The sequence below is a fragment of the Drosophila teissieri genome, chromosome 3L (assembly GCF_016746235.2).
Source record: "Drosophila teissieri strain GT53w chromosome 3L, Prin_Dtei_1.1, whole genome shotgun sequence".
NCBI classification, from domain to species: Eukaryota; Metazoa; Arthropoda; class Insecta; order Diptera; family Drosophilidae; genus Drosophila; species Drosophila teissieri.
In genome coordinates, this window is record NC_053031.1 from 21944536 (window position 1) to 21959964 (window position 15429).

Below are 15429 nucleotides of genomic sequence, written 5' to 3' on the forward strand. Positions count from 1 at the left end.
ATTCTTCCGATCGTAAATTTGCTTGATTGAATCGAAGGTAATTCAGACGTTCTGTTTCTATTTTTGCGTACATGTCAAGAGCGTATTGATTGAAAAGTTTGCCACATCTCAAAATGAAATTGTCTTCTTGTGGGCGAATCATGAATCTGTACGAATAATAGTTCATCGCACAACTTTTTTTTGAATGTCACGACCTGTAATGAATGCATTATCAAAAAATTAAAATGTCTTCTTGTGATAAAATGAATGCATATTGAATTTATATTATACGATTATACGATTTCTAAATAAAATATCCAATTTGATTTCCAAAAGCACAAAATTGAATGAAATAGAATAGTACTCTAGAACTATATAAAAGAACAATTAGGGGCGAAACAAAGTTCGCCTGGCCCGCGAAGAAATAAAACACCGCACTAACAACAACACATACCGTAGAATTCAATAAAGCACGTGTTTAGCAAATCCGGTTTATTACGAATCTAAAAAAAATGGAATTTAAAAACACTATTAATATATGATGAAAAATACTAATATGGAATACGGTTTCCAAATAAAATATCCAATTTGATTTCCAAAAGCACAAAATTGAATGAAAGAGAATAGCACTCTAGAACTAACTGAGCAGAGAAAAATGACATCCTATATTTCAGAAATGGCGCTGCAGCCTAAATCAATGAAATTTTAGTTTCAATAAAGTGGTAAGTTGAACTGTGTAAATGATGTTGATCGTGCATTTGGGGTTAAATTCACCGTTTTATCCCTCTTCGTCTTCCTCCTCCTCCTTCGTCTTAGACCTCTTCCTTCTTCTTCCTCCTCCTTCTTCTTCATGCTCCTTATTTCTTCTTCATCTTCATTCTCCTTCTTCCTCCACCATCTTCTTAATCCTTCTCCTTCTTCCTCCTCCATCTTCTTAATCCTCCTCCTTCTTCATCTTCCTCCTCTTTCTTCTTCTTTTCCATCCTTTTTTTCTTCTTCATCCTCTTTCTTCTTCCACTACCTTTTTCTTCTTCCTTCTTCGTCTTCCTCCTCCTCCTTCTTTTGATGCTTTAGTCTTCTTGCTTTATTGCGTTCGGCTCGTGTATCTTCTAATTGATGAAGAAGAAGGAGGATGAGGAAGTCGAAGAAGGTGGAAGTGGTGAGTTTAACCTCAAATGCACGATACACATAATAATTAACACAGTTCAACTTACCACCTCAAAAACAAATGCCTGCTGTTACAATTTATTTATGAACCAAATAAAGTTTGTCTCATGAATTAAATATTATAAAACGAAATGAGCAGAGAAGGATGACATCCTATGTTTTAGAAATGGCGCTGCAATCCCGCTTTTCTTTTGACTTTTCCCAGAATTTTCTTTGCTCTTGTCCTAACGGAGCCCGAGACCTTTCCAACGAATGCAAAACCGTTGAAATCGGCTCATGCGTTCTGGAGTTATAATCATTGGTGAAACTTGTTCACAATTTTTATATATATACTTTATATGGTCGGAAATGCTTCCTTCTGCCTGTTACATACTTTTCAACGAATCTAGTATACCCTTTTACTCTAAGAGTAACGAGTATAAAAATGTGTCAATAAATAGTCGATTAATAAATATAAAATATATATAAATATATTCCTGAAGTTACTTTCTTATTATGAGAATCGTTAAGTTTGCGCTTCATACCTACAGTTCATACATTTTTACTCGAGTATACCTCAAATGATTTCAATCAAACCAAATCAAAACAAATCAATCAAGACGTTCAATGCAATGGAACGTCGTACGACTTTAGCCGATCCGCTTTGATTGCAACCGAAGTAGCCCATACCGGACTTCGTGCACAGTTCGCTCTAAATCAAATCAGCTTGTCGCTGGGCATACTTATATTGAATGGACAAGTTGGTCGTGTTGATTGGTACCGATTTGATTCTCTTTTTGGACAGAGTATTTGTTCATACTTAATCATACTCGTTGCAGTTCTCTGCTTCATATACAACACCCTAAACACTTCTAAAGAAGTAAATTACTCAAATGACTTGAGAGAAATTGATGAAAGGGATATATATATTTTTTTTAATGTTTGTTATTAATATTTATTAAGTGAAGAATCCTTATATCATAAAAGGGATATTGCACAAGAATAAGCATGCCAGCGCACAGTGTTTCTGCTTGTATGGAACCAAATTTTCTTCCGCCCGTAGATGTATGCAGCATTTTATGAAATTAAATATAACATGACCATACATGATAGAAGACTGATAAATTCATAACCAATGCACAATGGGGCCAACTTTTTGTGGCATTAATTAATAACTCAAGAATGAAGCAACATATTCAAGTTCTTTTTTTGATTTATGTTCATCATAAAAATAGTAATATTTTTGAGGAAAAATTGGCGTGGTCCTGCCTTTAAACAAAAAAAAACAACACAATTTTTATTCAGAGTACAAACAAATTTGTTTACCTAAAAAATTAAACATATAATCTTAAAATAAACCAAAAAAGTAACAATTGGGGGTTGCTTATCTTGTCTTTAAAAAATATCGAAGTTTTTCTTCTTGCTTCACAGTGTTTTTCTTAAAAATAGCATAAATATGTTTGTAAAACTAATGTTTCACAAAAAACCTAAAATTTACGGAACTAGAATTATATTGTAATAAATATATTTATGTTTCACACTTAGCGTTCAATGTCATCCACGAAGTAAAGCTTTAGAACAATTAAAAATGGCGTTATTTTTTGCATTACTCGTCGTCTTTTTTTCGATTTCTCGAACAATTTGCAGTTTTTTACTTTGAGGTTAGACCCTTAAAAGTTAAATTTTAGAGAAAGTGTCCAAAAGTGTGCATTTATACTAATAGCATATACTAAGAATTGATAACTCTACAACATATAATACGAGGGTCGTTTGATAAGTCCGTGACTTTTTGAATAAAATATATTTTTTTCGTCAAAGAAGCGTTTTATTTCTCAACATAATCTCCTTTTAGCTCTATACATTTAGTCCAGCGTTTTTCCAATTTTTTTATTCCTTCCAAATAATAGGTTTTCTCAAGGCCCTCAAAATAGTCGTTTGTTTCTGTGATGACCTCTTCATTTGACCCGAATCTCTTACCGCCGAGCCATTTCTTCATGTTTGGAAACAAAAAATAGTCACAGGGGGCCAAATCTGGTGAATATGCTGGATGGGGTAGCAGTTCGTAGCCCAATTTATGAAATTTTGCCATGCTGACTACACACGTGTGCACCCGTGCATTGTCCTGATGGAACAGCACTTTTTTTTTCGCCAAATGCGGTCGTTTCTGCTTCAAATCAATATCGAATCTGTCCAAAAGCTCTGAATAATATTCGCCGGTGATCGTTTTACCCTTTTCAAGGTAATCGATGTGAATGATACCTTGTGCATCCCAAAAAACTGTGGCCATGACCTTGTTGGCCGACAGACCCACCTTGGCCTTCTTTGGTGCACGTTCACCCGGAGAAACCCACTGTCTTGATTGTTCTTTGGTCTCTGGTGTGGTGTGGTGGATCCATGTTTCGTCTACGGTAACGAAACGGCGCAAAAATTCGTTTGGATTGCGGTTGAACATCGCCAAACACTCCTTTGAAATGGTCACACGGTTGCGCTTATGGTCGTGTGTGAGCAATCGCGGCACCCATCGCGCGGAAAGCTTTTTCATGTCCAAATATTCATGTAAAATGTGATGTACCCGTTCAGTTGAGATGCCTACAGCCTCAGCTACCTCACGCACTTTCATTCTTCGATCATCCAATATCATTCCATGGATTTTGTCGACGATTTCTGGCATGACGACCTCTTTTTCCTGAACGTTCGGCATCACTTGTACTGGTACGACCACAACGGAACTCAGTAAACCATTTCTTAACCATTGAAATTGATGGTGCAGAGTCCCCATAATATTTATCAAGTCTTTCCTTGGTTTCGGTGATGGATTTTTTACGCAAAAAATAATGCTTAATTAGCACACGAAATTCACTTTTTTCCATTTTCGTTAAAATTCACGAGATCGTCTGCTTTCAATGCCTATAAAACGCAAACCAAAAAACGCAGCTTTCTCAAAATTTTACAGTCAGCAACAAATCGATAACTGCTGACAGGAGCAGTGTTGTATTTAGAGCAGGTGCGCGGCAAATACAAAAAGTCACGGACTTATCAAACGACCCTCGTAGGTTTTAGAAACGGAGAGAGCCGGACTCACTTTGTTGCTCTATTTAAAAATTAGAATACACTACAAAAACTGTGTTTTAATAGGGTTAGAACTTACAGAAGATTATTGGGACACCACAGTTAATTTTTAACATTCGATGATCACAAACACATATTACAAGGATTGGATTGCATGTTATAAGTAACAATTTTGATAATTGTTTATGCACTTTTTGTCACATCAAACTTGCACGATTTTTCAGCGATTAACAAAAATGCGGTTGTCGGTGTGGTAGCGCAAACGAAACAGCTGATTAAACAGCTGTTAACTAAACAGTGGCGCCCTCTTTTAAAATTTCAAGTACGTAACATGATAGATTGATGTTTTTTGAATACATTTCAATTTACAAAAAAAAATTTTAACGACTTTTAAAAAATGGGCCTTTTCCGCTTAAGGTGTTCGTTCTCCCCATAGTACAATGCACAATGGGGTCAACTTTTTGTGGCATTAATTAATAACTCGAGAACAAAGCAACATATTCATCATAAAACAAGAGAGAACGCTATAGTCGAGTTCCCCGACTATCTGATACCCGTTACTCAGCTAGTGTAAGTGCGAAGGAGAGTCTTCAGCACTGACAGTTTTTGGCGGTTTGTGGGCGTGGCAAAAAGTTTTTAGCAAATCGATAGAAATTTAGAAGACTAATACAAAAATAAAAAAAAATCAAAACATTTTTCAAAAGTGTGGGCGTGACAGATTTGTGCGGTTTGTCGGCGTTAGAGTGGGCGTGGCAAAAAGTTTTTTGGCAAATCGATAGAAATTTACAAGACTAATAAAAAAATGAAAAAATATCAAAACATTATTTTAAAAGTGTGGGCGTGGCAGTTTTAGGCGGTTTGTGGGCGTGGCAACATGAATCAACAAACTTGCGCTGCGTCTATGTCTCTGGAGTCTTTATGCTTAGTCTCAACTTTCTACCTTTTGTAGTTCCTGAGATCTCGACGTTCATACGGACGGACAGACAGACGGACAGACAGACAGACAGACGGACATGGCCAAATCGACTCGGCTACTGATCCTGATCAAGAATATATATACTTTATATGGTCGGAAACGCTTCCTTCTGCCTGTTACATACTTTTCAACGAATCTAGTATACCCTTTTACTCAACGAGTAACGGGTATAAATATTATTATTTTTGAGGAAAAATTGGCGTGGTCCTGCCTTCAAACAAAAAATAACAACACAATTTTTATTCAGTGTACAAAAAATTGGTTTACCTACAAAATTAAACATATAATCTTAAAATAAACCAATAAAGTAAAAATGGGAGTTGCTTACCTTGTTTTTAATAAATATCGAAGTTTTACTTCATGCCTCACAGCTTTTTTTCTTAAAAAATAGCATAAATATGTTTTTAAATCTAATGTTTCCCAAAAAACCTGAAATTTAAGGATCTAGAATTTTATTGTAATAAATATATTTATGTTTCACACCTATTGTTCATCGCCTTCGTTTTCCAGCACCATATTCCAGGAATATCCTAATAAATTTTCAGTAAGGTCGTCGTCGTCGGTGCTCTTAAAATCACAAGATAGTAATCCTGTTACTTCAACCGGTAGGCAAAGACTTTTTTTACTCTCCTTTTCAGGTTAACTGATGATAGTATTGGAGGTACCTCGGCCTTTGTTTCAGATACTTTTATGTCTCTCGGTCGGGAATCATTTTTTCAACTAGCTACCTCTCTATTTGAGGGGAAAAAATTGTTTTTTGTTTGGTCCCTAATTGCACAATATTGCTGTTTTTTCAGACCCTGGTCATTAGCAGACACTTTTGTTGTGTTGGCCGCTGGCCGTCTTAAAAAATCGCGTATAGCTTTAGCTTTGTTTGCCAACAACAAAGCCAGGCTGCGCCTTCTTTCGAGCAGCAGCACTTGCTACTTGAATAAGGAATTCTACATTTCCTGACCTTTTTGCTACCAGATCTGCAACTTCCTTTCTTTGAGTTATTATACCCGTTACTCGTAGAGTAAAAGGGTATACTAGATTCGTTGAAAAGTATGTAACAGGCAGAAGGAAGCGTTTCCGACCATATAAAGTATATATATTCTTGATCAGGATCAATAGCCGAGTCGATCTGGCCATGTCCGTCTGTCCGTCCGTCTGTCCGTCCGTCTGTCCGTCTGTCCGTATGAACGTCGAGATCTCAGGAACTACGAAAGCTAGAAAGTTGAGATTAAACATACGGACTCCAGGGACATAGACGCAGCGCAAGTTTGTCGATTCATGTTGCCACGCCCACTCTAACGCCCACAAACCGCCCAAAACTGCCACGTCCACACTTTTGAAAATTGTTTTGATATTTTTTCATTTTTGTATTAGTGTTGTAAATTTCTAACGATTTGCCAAAAAACTTTTTGCCACGCCCACTCTAACGCCCCCAAACCGCCCAAAGCTGCCACGCCCACACTTTTGAAAAATGTTTCGATATTTTTTCATTTTTGTATTAGTCTTGTAAATTTCTAACGATTTGCCAAAAAACTATTTGCCACGCCCACTGTAACGCCCCCAAACCGCCCAAAGCTGCCACGCCCACACTTTTGAAAAATGTTTTGATATTTTTTCATTTTTGTATTAGTCTTGTAATATTCTATCGATTTGCCAAAAAACTTTTTGCCACGCCCACTCTAACGCCCTCAAACCGACAAAAACTGTCAGTGTTGAAGATTCTCCTTCGCACTTCCACTAGCTGAGTAACGGGTATCAGATAGTCGGGGAACTCGACTATAGCGTTCTCTCTTGTTTTTTTTTACATATATGGTAATGCAGGCCGTCCAACAGCTCTTGACCGTTAGGTTATAACAACGGATGTCTCCGAATTCAGCCAGTCAGCATGTTTTCGTTTAAATTGCGTTAAGTTCCATTAGGATTTTCGCCAAAACTCCGAAATTTTCCAGCATAGGATGTTGCTTTTTCCTATTAGACATTTTTCGTCGTGCTCAGAAGAAGATTCACGAATTAAAGCTTTAAAACAATTAAAAATGCTGTTCTTTTTTGCATTACTTGTCGTCTCTGTTTTCCATTTCTCGAACAATTCGCTGTGTTTCACTTTGAGGTTGGACCCAAAAGTGTGGAGCATATACTTAGAATTGATAACTCTACAACATATAATAGGTTTTAGAAGTGGAGAGAGCCGGTATCACTTTGTTGCTCTATTTAAAAATTATAATACACTACAAATTTTGTGTTTTATTAGGGTTAGAACTTACAGAACATTATTGGGACAACACAGTTAGTTTCAACAATCGACGATCACAAACACATATTACAAACCACAAAGATTGGACTGCATGTTGAAAGTAACACATTTAATAATTGTTTATACACATGTTGTCACTTTAAACTTGCAATATTTTTCAGGGATTAACAAAAAATCGGTTATTGGTGTGGTAGCGAAAACGAAACAGCTGACTAAACAGGTGTTAACTTAACAGTCTGTTAAAATTTCAAGTGGTCCAAAACATAATAGATTGATGTTTTTTGAATACATTCCAATTTAAAAAAAAATAGTTTAACCACTTTTAAATAATGGGTTTTGGCCACATAAGGTGGTCGTTGGCCCCATAAAAAAATATTTTTTAAATGCGGTAAAAACAAGAATATGATTTGGCGTTACATACATACCTCCCCCACAGAACCACCAAACTCCAATTATAAACATACCCAAAAACAAATAAGAAAAAATTGAGGAAATGTTAAATCATTTTAATTATTATTAATTTAAGTTTATAATAATAAACAATATGATAATAATTATTATCCCTTTTCTAGTAAGGTATATACAGACTTAAATAACAATGACTTATCCTTTTTTCCCAGCTTTCTGTGCCCGCTTATAAATGGGTCGGACATAATTAGAAGAAATTGTCTACATTTTTATACCCGTTACTCGTAGAGTAAAAGGGTATACTAGATTCGTTGAAAAGTATGTAACAGGCAGAACGAAGCGTTTCCGACCATATAAAGTATATATATTCTTGATCAGGATCAATAGCCGAGTCGATCTGGCCATGTCCGTCTGTCTGTCCGTATGAACGTCGAGATCTCAGGAACTACGAAAGGTAGAAAGTTGAGATTAAGCATACTGACTCCTGAGACATAGACGCAGCGCAAGTTTGTCGATTCATGTTGCCACGCCCACTCTAACGCCCACAAACCGCGCAAAACTGCCACGCCCACACTTTTGAAAAATGTTTTGATATTTTTTCATTTTTGTATTAGTCTTATAAATTTCTATCGATTTGCCAAAAAACTTTTTGCCACGCCCACTCTAGCGCCCACAAACCGCAAAAAACTGTCAGTGCTGAAGACTCTATTTCGCATTCCACTAGCTGAGTAACGGGTATCAGATAGTCGGGGAACTCGACTATAGCGTTCTCTCTTGTTTTAATTCTTTAATTCCGCCGCTTCCCCCGAAAGCTCTGCAATTGACACTAACGCATACTGTATTACTGCAGATCGATGAATTAGCACCTTATTTTCAACTTTAATCAACTCCTTGGCTGAAAAACTTTTGATTTTGTTCGCTATGACCGGTACTTGCATCAAATCCCCATTTTCCAATTAATATAAGATTTTTAACACAATCATCAGTGAGTGTTTCGACTACCTCAGCTTGAAGCTCCAATACACTTGACGCTGTGTTATTTAATAAACTCTGTAACTCCACTTCAGCGTAAGAATCATCAACGAAAAGATTCTCAGGGTATCTCATTTTTTTTTGAATGAAGTACACTTTGATAACTTGGAAATGAATCAAATTCATTAAGTATCGCAGATATAGCGGACTCATCTATTTTGGCTAGTTCAGCTAAACAGCGTCTACTTTTGGACGGCCACGATGATCACTTTCCATAATTTTCTCAGATATATTATGGTTTCATTTTAATAGAATGGTTTTCTGTTGATACAGCCATTCACATTGGTACTTAAGAAAGGAAGTTTTTTCCCGATTGTAGCGAGTCCAAAAATAAACAATTTGTTTACAAATACTTTTAACACTTTCAGTTAATTTATTTACTATAGGCCTGTGTACTACATTGACATTAGAATAACAAGATGCGTAACGCCATACGATTTTTTTGCACACCATTTTTTCGTGGTGGCTTTTCAAGTGGCTCCAGGCTCTTCGAAATTTTGTTCAAAAGCCAGAGAGCGGAGAGCTCTAGAGCCAGCGGCAATAAACAGTTTCCATATTTTTATTTATTTTATAAATAATATTTTAGTTTATGAATTATTTTTATAAAATATTTATTTTTATACCCGTTACTCGTAGAGTAAAAGGGTATACTAGATTCGTTGAAAAGTATGTAACAGGCAGAAGGAAGCGTTTCCGACCATATAAAGTATATATATTCTTGATCAGGATCAATAGCCGAGTCGATTTGGCCATGTCCGTCTGTCCGTCCGTCTGTCTGTCCGTCTGTCCGTCCGTATGAACGTCGAGATCTCAGGAACTACAAAAGCTAGAAAGTTCAGATTAAGCATGCAGACTCCAGAGACATAGACGCAGCGCAAGTTTGTCGATTCATGTTGCCACGCCCACTCTAACGCCCACAAACCGCCTAAAACTGCCACGCCCACACTTTTGAAAAAGGTTTTGATATTTTTTAGTTTTTGTATTTGTCTTGTAAATTTCTATCGATTTGCCAAAAAACATTTTGCCACGCCCACTCTAACGCCCACAAACCGCCCAAAGCTGCCACGACCACACTTTTGAAAAATGTTTTGATATTTTTTCATTTTTATATAAGTCTAGTAAATTTCTATCGATTTGTCAAAAAACTTTTTGCCACGCCCACTCTAACGCACACAAACCGCCAAAAACTGTCAGTGTTGAAGACTCTCCTGCGCACTTTCACCATCTGAGTAACGGGTATCAGATAGTCGGGGAACTCGACTATAGCGTTCTCTCTTGTTTAAATGTAATTTCTTTTTTTTTTAAATTCTTTGTTTTAAAATTTACTTTGTATATGTTTTTATTATTTATTATAGTTATTTAGTGAAAATACTAGTATAAAAATGACCAATTTTCAAGATTCAGATAAGATTATTATTTTTATACCCGTTACTCGTAGAGTAAAAGCAAAGACATTAGAATAACAAGATGCGTAACGGCCATACATTGGTTTTGCACTATGCAGCCACTTTTTTGGTGACGGCCGAAATTGCTCTCTTTTCGCTCGCCAAAAATTTAGAGCGTAAAAATCTAAAAATAGAATTGACTTGCTTGTGTGAGTAAAAACAATAAAGGAGATAGTGTGTATGTGTGCATGCTTGTGCTAGAAGACGATTTTCGGGCCGAACATTAAAACATTTCCATGTTCCCCAACTAAGCTAGTTTTCTAACTATTGCTTTTTATTATATATCGCCTCTTTTTTTAATTATATAATTTAATTTTTAAAGTCGTCAATTATTTGAATGTTTATATTTTTTTCACTTATGAGATAAAATGCTGAGTTTAGCTTGACTTTTTTGTCTATTAGCAATAACAGTCCACTTGCAATGCTTAAAAAGCAAAACTTTTATAAGTTTTTTTAAAAGATCTATTTTATGCTCATAACATTCATTTTCTACATTAAACCATAATGAGAAATCACTACTATCATTTGTGCACTTAATGCATTGGTCTACAATAAATTTTTGTATACACATTTGTTTTTTATTATTTTTAAAAATATTTTCAAAAACTTTAATGTGTATTTTACAAATATTAAAAAATAGATCAGATGGTGCCTTTAGTTTTCCAAAGTCCGATTCTGTCGAGTAGTGAAGGAGCTGTTAAATGCTCGGTTTCTTTTAAAATTACCGATCTGCATTTATCGCAACTGGATTCCTTTGCAATATATCCAACAAAATATCTACTCGAAGTTAATTCAATGGGTATATCATTGCACAAAAAATTATCTATATTTTGGTCAAAGTACCTCTAATTGCCTTCTACAATTTCAGAAAATGATACAGAGTATTCTTGCTGCTGTATTTCTTTTTTTTCAATGCAAGGCTGATATATAATCGAATCGAACTCTATTGGCAACATCACATCATCATCTGATTCGCAATTAGAGTTTTGGGAAAATTGAAAAATGTGTCGGGATATAAGCTTGGCAATTATTACATTAAATTCATTAACTGAAGGATTTCTGCAGTTACCACCTTTTGCTCGAACGCACGCAAATATATTTTCAAGGGGATCCTGGTTAACTCTACTTGTTAAAAAGAAAAAGTGGTCCGTGTGGTCCTTAAATATATCTTTGACGAGTCCAAATATAGCTTCAGTAGTTTAAATCAAGCCATCAATACAATATATATTATTACCGTGATATTTTACGCTCCTTAGGTATTCCTGCATTTCCTTCAGTTTATGCCAAACAGTATTGTTTACTTGAAGTGCGCATTTCATGGGGTTTTTGTCAGTTAATACTCTGCTATTCAGGCAATCAAAGTAATCATTAACTTTTTGGACAAATTTAGCAGTATAAACGGCAACTTCGGGACTATTTCGATTCAATTGCTTGTTTTGGTTACAAGTTTTAATTGCCGCTGCAACTGTGTGACTAAGCGTCTGAGTTTCCAAACATACCCGCATTAGCTCAAATCTAGTTGGATTAACGTGACTCCTTGTTAATTTAGTCATTCTCGTTACTGATCCCTGATCTAATTCATAAACCTCTCGGATGACATCAAAGTCAACTCGTCCGTCAGGGGTTTCAAAATTAGCTTTTAGAAAATTATTTCTAATAGATTTGAAAAGATGCGGAATGTCATAAAACATATAATATTTCTTACTATTTAAGGTAAAGTAAGGTTTCTCATTGGTGACTTCAAGTAATGAGGTACATTTTCTGTTGTTACCTCCTTGATCATAAACAACACCCCTTACTTTGAACCCAATATTTTCAGCAATATTAATGTTTTTATAAATACGCTTTTTTAAGCAATCGCCTTTTATATTTGTTTCCGGCACGAAATAGTTCAATATAAATTTCCATTTCTTTAAAATACCCCGAATCACAAATACGCAAATGTGGCTTCCCATTTTATTAGAGCGATCAATTAAATGCTCTAGTCCATCTATTATATCAACTGATACATTATATGTTAAGTTTTTTTTTATTGCTACCTCATCACAAGTTAATATGCATTCTTTATCCGATTCATTCATTTCCTTAATGGTTTCTCTAAGGGCTGAGTACAAACATTCGTTGTCTCCCGGCTGTAATTTTTTAATGCTGTTTCACTTTTGTAATGATGATGGACTGGGAAAATTTAATTTTAAAGAGTCCCTTAATACGTATATGTGGAAGTCGACCTGTAATATATGCTCTGAGCAAACAATTTTTCGGAATCATTCCATCTTGTATTTGTGCCTTTTTTTTCTTTCAGAAGCATTTTTGCCAATATTTTCTCATTTCCCGTTAAATTGATTTTATCAATTTGAGAAAGTAGGTTTTTTTCGGACTTAGATTCCAACCTTATTATCTTTCGTTTTAAATTTGAGTTTTCTTTCCTCAGCATTTTAATTCGAATTTGTCTTTCATCAGACATTTTCTTATAAGAAATATATTTTTTTGAAACACTTTTAATGTTTTGGTGTTTTTATGACACTGACGACATATTTCAACAGGGGACTGTGAGCAGTATCTTTTTTGCGCAGGCAACCTAACAACATTAAAATTAATTTCATCATTATTATTATATTTCATTAGGTTTCGAACCGGAATTGTTCCTTTCTTCAGATATCTTTCCCGTGGCATAAAAACAGTGATGAAGTGCTTGCCACAAAATCCTCCGTAAATTGGCACTTTTCCGCCCATTTCATTAAAATTGTTGGATCCTTTCAGGAAACATAAACAATTTTAGGGTGGGGAAATCGCGCCTAGATTTTTGGCAGTGTGGTAAACTGCACTTGTTCCCACTTATGTTTTTCCTTTTCTTTTCGGCCATAGCCAGGCAATTCCAATTGGCCAATAAAATATTTGTATATTAAAAATAATAAATTTTAGCTCTAACCTTTTTCAAAAAGCAGCAGTAGCAGCAGCACGTAGTATTAGCGCGTAAAATTACGAAATTAAGTTTAATTCAGTTAACTGAAATTTTCTCTTATTTATCACTACCAATTCGAATTTATAACTCGCACATATATTTCCGTACTTTAGCAATGCAACCAAACAACTTTAATTGATTGTAAACACAATTTTATAGCGAAATTTAAAAAAAATCGAGGAGCTCTACGTATGTATAGTCAGCTTTAAGCAAACGTATTAAGAGAAAAAGAAAACGTATTAAATGGAAAAACAAAAAAATTGACGCGCTTTTCTTCCCACCCATAATTGCGCGTTTTTTTAAAAACATCAAAACAAAACAAGAGAGAACGCTATAGTCGAGTTCCCCGACTATCTGATACCCGTTACTCAGCTAGTTGAGGTGCGAAGGAGGCTCTTCAACTCTGAAAGTTTTTGGCATGATTCGACAAACTTGCGCTGCGTCTATGTCTCTGGAGTCTGTATGCTTAATATGAACTTTCTAGCTTTTGTAGTTCCTCAGATCTCGACGTTCATACGGACGGACGGACATGGCCAGATCGACTCTGCTATTCATCCTGATCACGAATATATATACTTTATATGGTCGGAAACGCTTCCTTCTGCCTATTACATACTTTTCAACGAATCTAGTATACCCTTTTACTCTACGAGTAACGGGTATAAAAATAGTTGGTGTTGTGACTGAATACGCTAGCTCCATGATTAAAGCATGTGAGTTGCTAAAAAGAACACATATACCGTGCTTAGCAGATTCTATTAATTTAGTAGTGCAGGGAGCTCTGAAATTAGACTGTTTGGCCTAAGACATTAGAATAACAAGATGCGTAACGCCATACGATTTTTTTGCACACGATTTTTTCGTCGTGGCTTTTCAAGTGGCTCCAGGCTCTCTCGAAATTTTATTCAAAAGCCAGAGAGCGGAGAGCTCTAGAGCCACCAGCACTCTTGTACGCATACAGCGACAGCTGACCACTGTATTAGTGCACACGTATGCACATGCTTTGTAAAAATGACAAAATATGCCCTTCATCTTAGAAGTTCTTAGACTTTAAATCTATATTATATTTCATAAAAAGCCACCACTTAAAAACTCTAGTTTTGCATTGCCTTAACATAACAATCATTTAACTTCAACAAAAAAATAACCATAGCATAATCTATGTACATAATAATGCATAATAATTTTCAAATATGACTTTATATTAGAATAATTGTTATTAGGGTATTCAGCGTGCGACGTGTGAAAGATATAAGAAAACCATGATTCTTTGGTGCTTATGTGCGCACTTCGTGCATCAAGAAATCAATTTTGCAATAAACAGTTTCCATATTTTTATTTATTTTATAAATAATATTTTAATTTATGAATTATTTGTATGAAATATTTATTTTTTAAATGTAATTTCTTTTTTTTTGAAAATTCTTTGTTTTAAATTACAGTAGTTTTAAAAATTTACTTTGTATATGATTTTATTGTTTATTATAGTTATTTAGTCAAATTACTAGTATAAAAATTACCAATTTTCAATATTTAAAATGCAAATAAGATTCAGATAAATTATTTTTTTTTATTTTGTTTTGATGTTTTTAAAAAAGAGCGCAATTATGGGTGGGAAGAAAAGCGCGCCAATTTTTTTGTTTTTCCTTTTAATACGTTTTCTTTTTCTCTTAATACGTTTGCTTAAAGCTGACTATACGTAAAGCTCCTCGATTTTTTTTTAAATTTCGCTATAAAATTGTGTTTACAATCAATTAAAGTTGTTTGGTTGCATTGCTAAAGTACGGTAATATATGTGCGAGTTATAAATTCGAATTGGTAGTGATAAATAAGAGAAAATTTCAGTTAACTGAATTAAACTTAATTTCGTAATTTTACGCGCTAATACTACGTGCTGCTGCTACTGCTGCTTTTTGAAAAAGGTTAAAATTAAAATGTATTATTTTTAATATAAAAATATTTTATTGGCCTATTGGAATTGCATGGCTATGGCCGAAATGAAAAGGAGTAACATAAGTGGTTTGGCCCTGGTACTTAATAAATGTTATTGAAATACTAAAAATATTATGTATGTTAATTTGGCAAAAACCATATACTGAAATTTGGTAACACTGGTATGAATCTATTCTTTTTGTTTTTCTGAGAACTTCTTTCTTTTTGTGTTAAC

General features: G+C 34.9%; 1 pseudogene; it reads right to left on the reverse strand.

Moving 5' to 3' along the window:
• Nucleotides 1-474: 474 nt before the first annotated feature.
• Nucleotides 475-4062, reverse strand: LOC122616915 (annotated as a pseudogene).
• Nucleotides 4063-15429: the final 11367 nt, after the last annotated feature.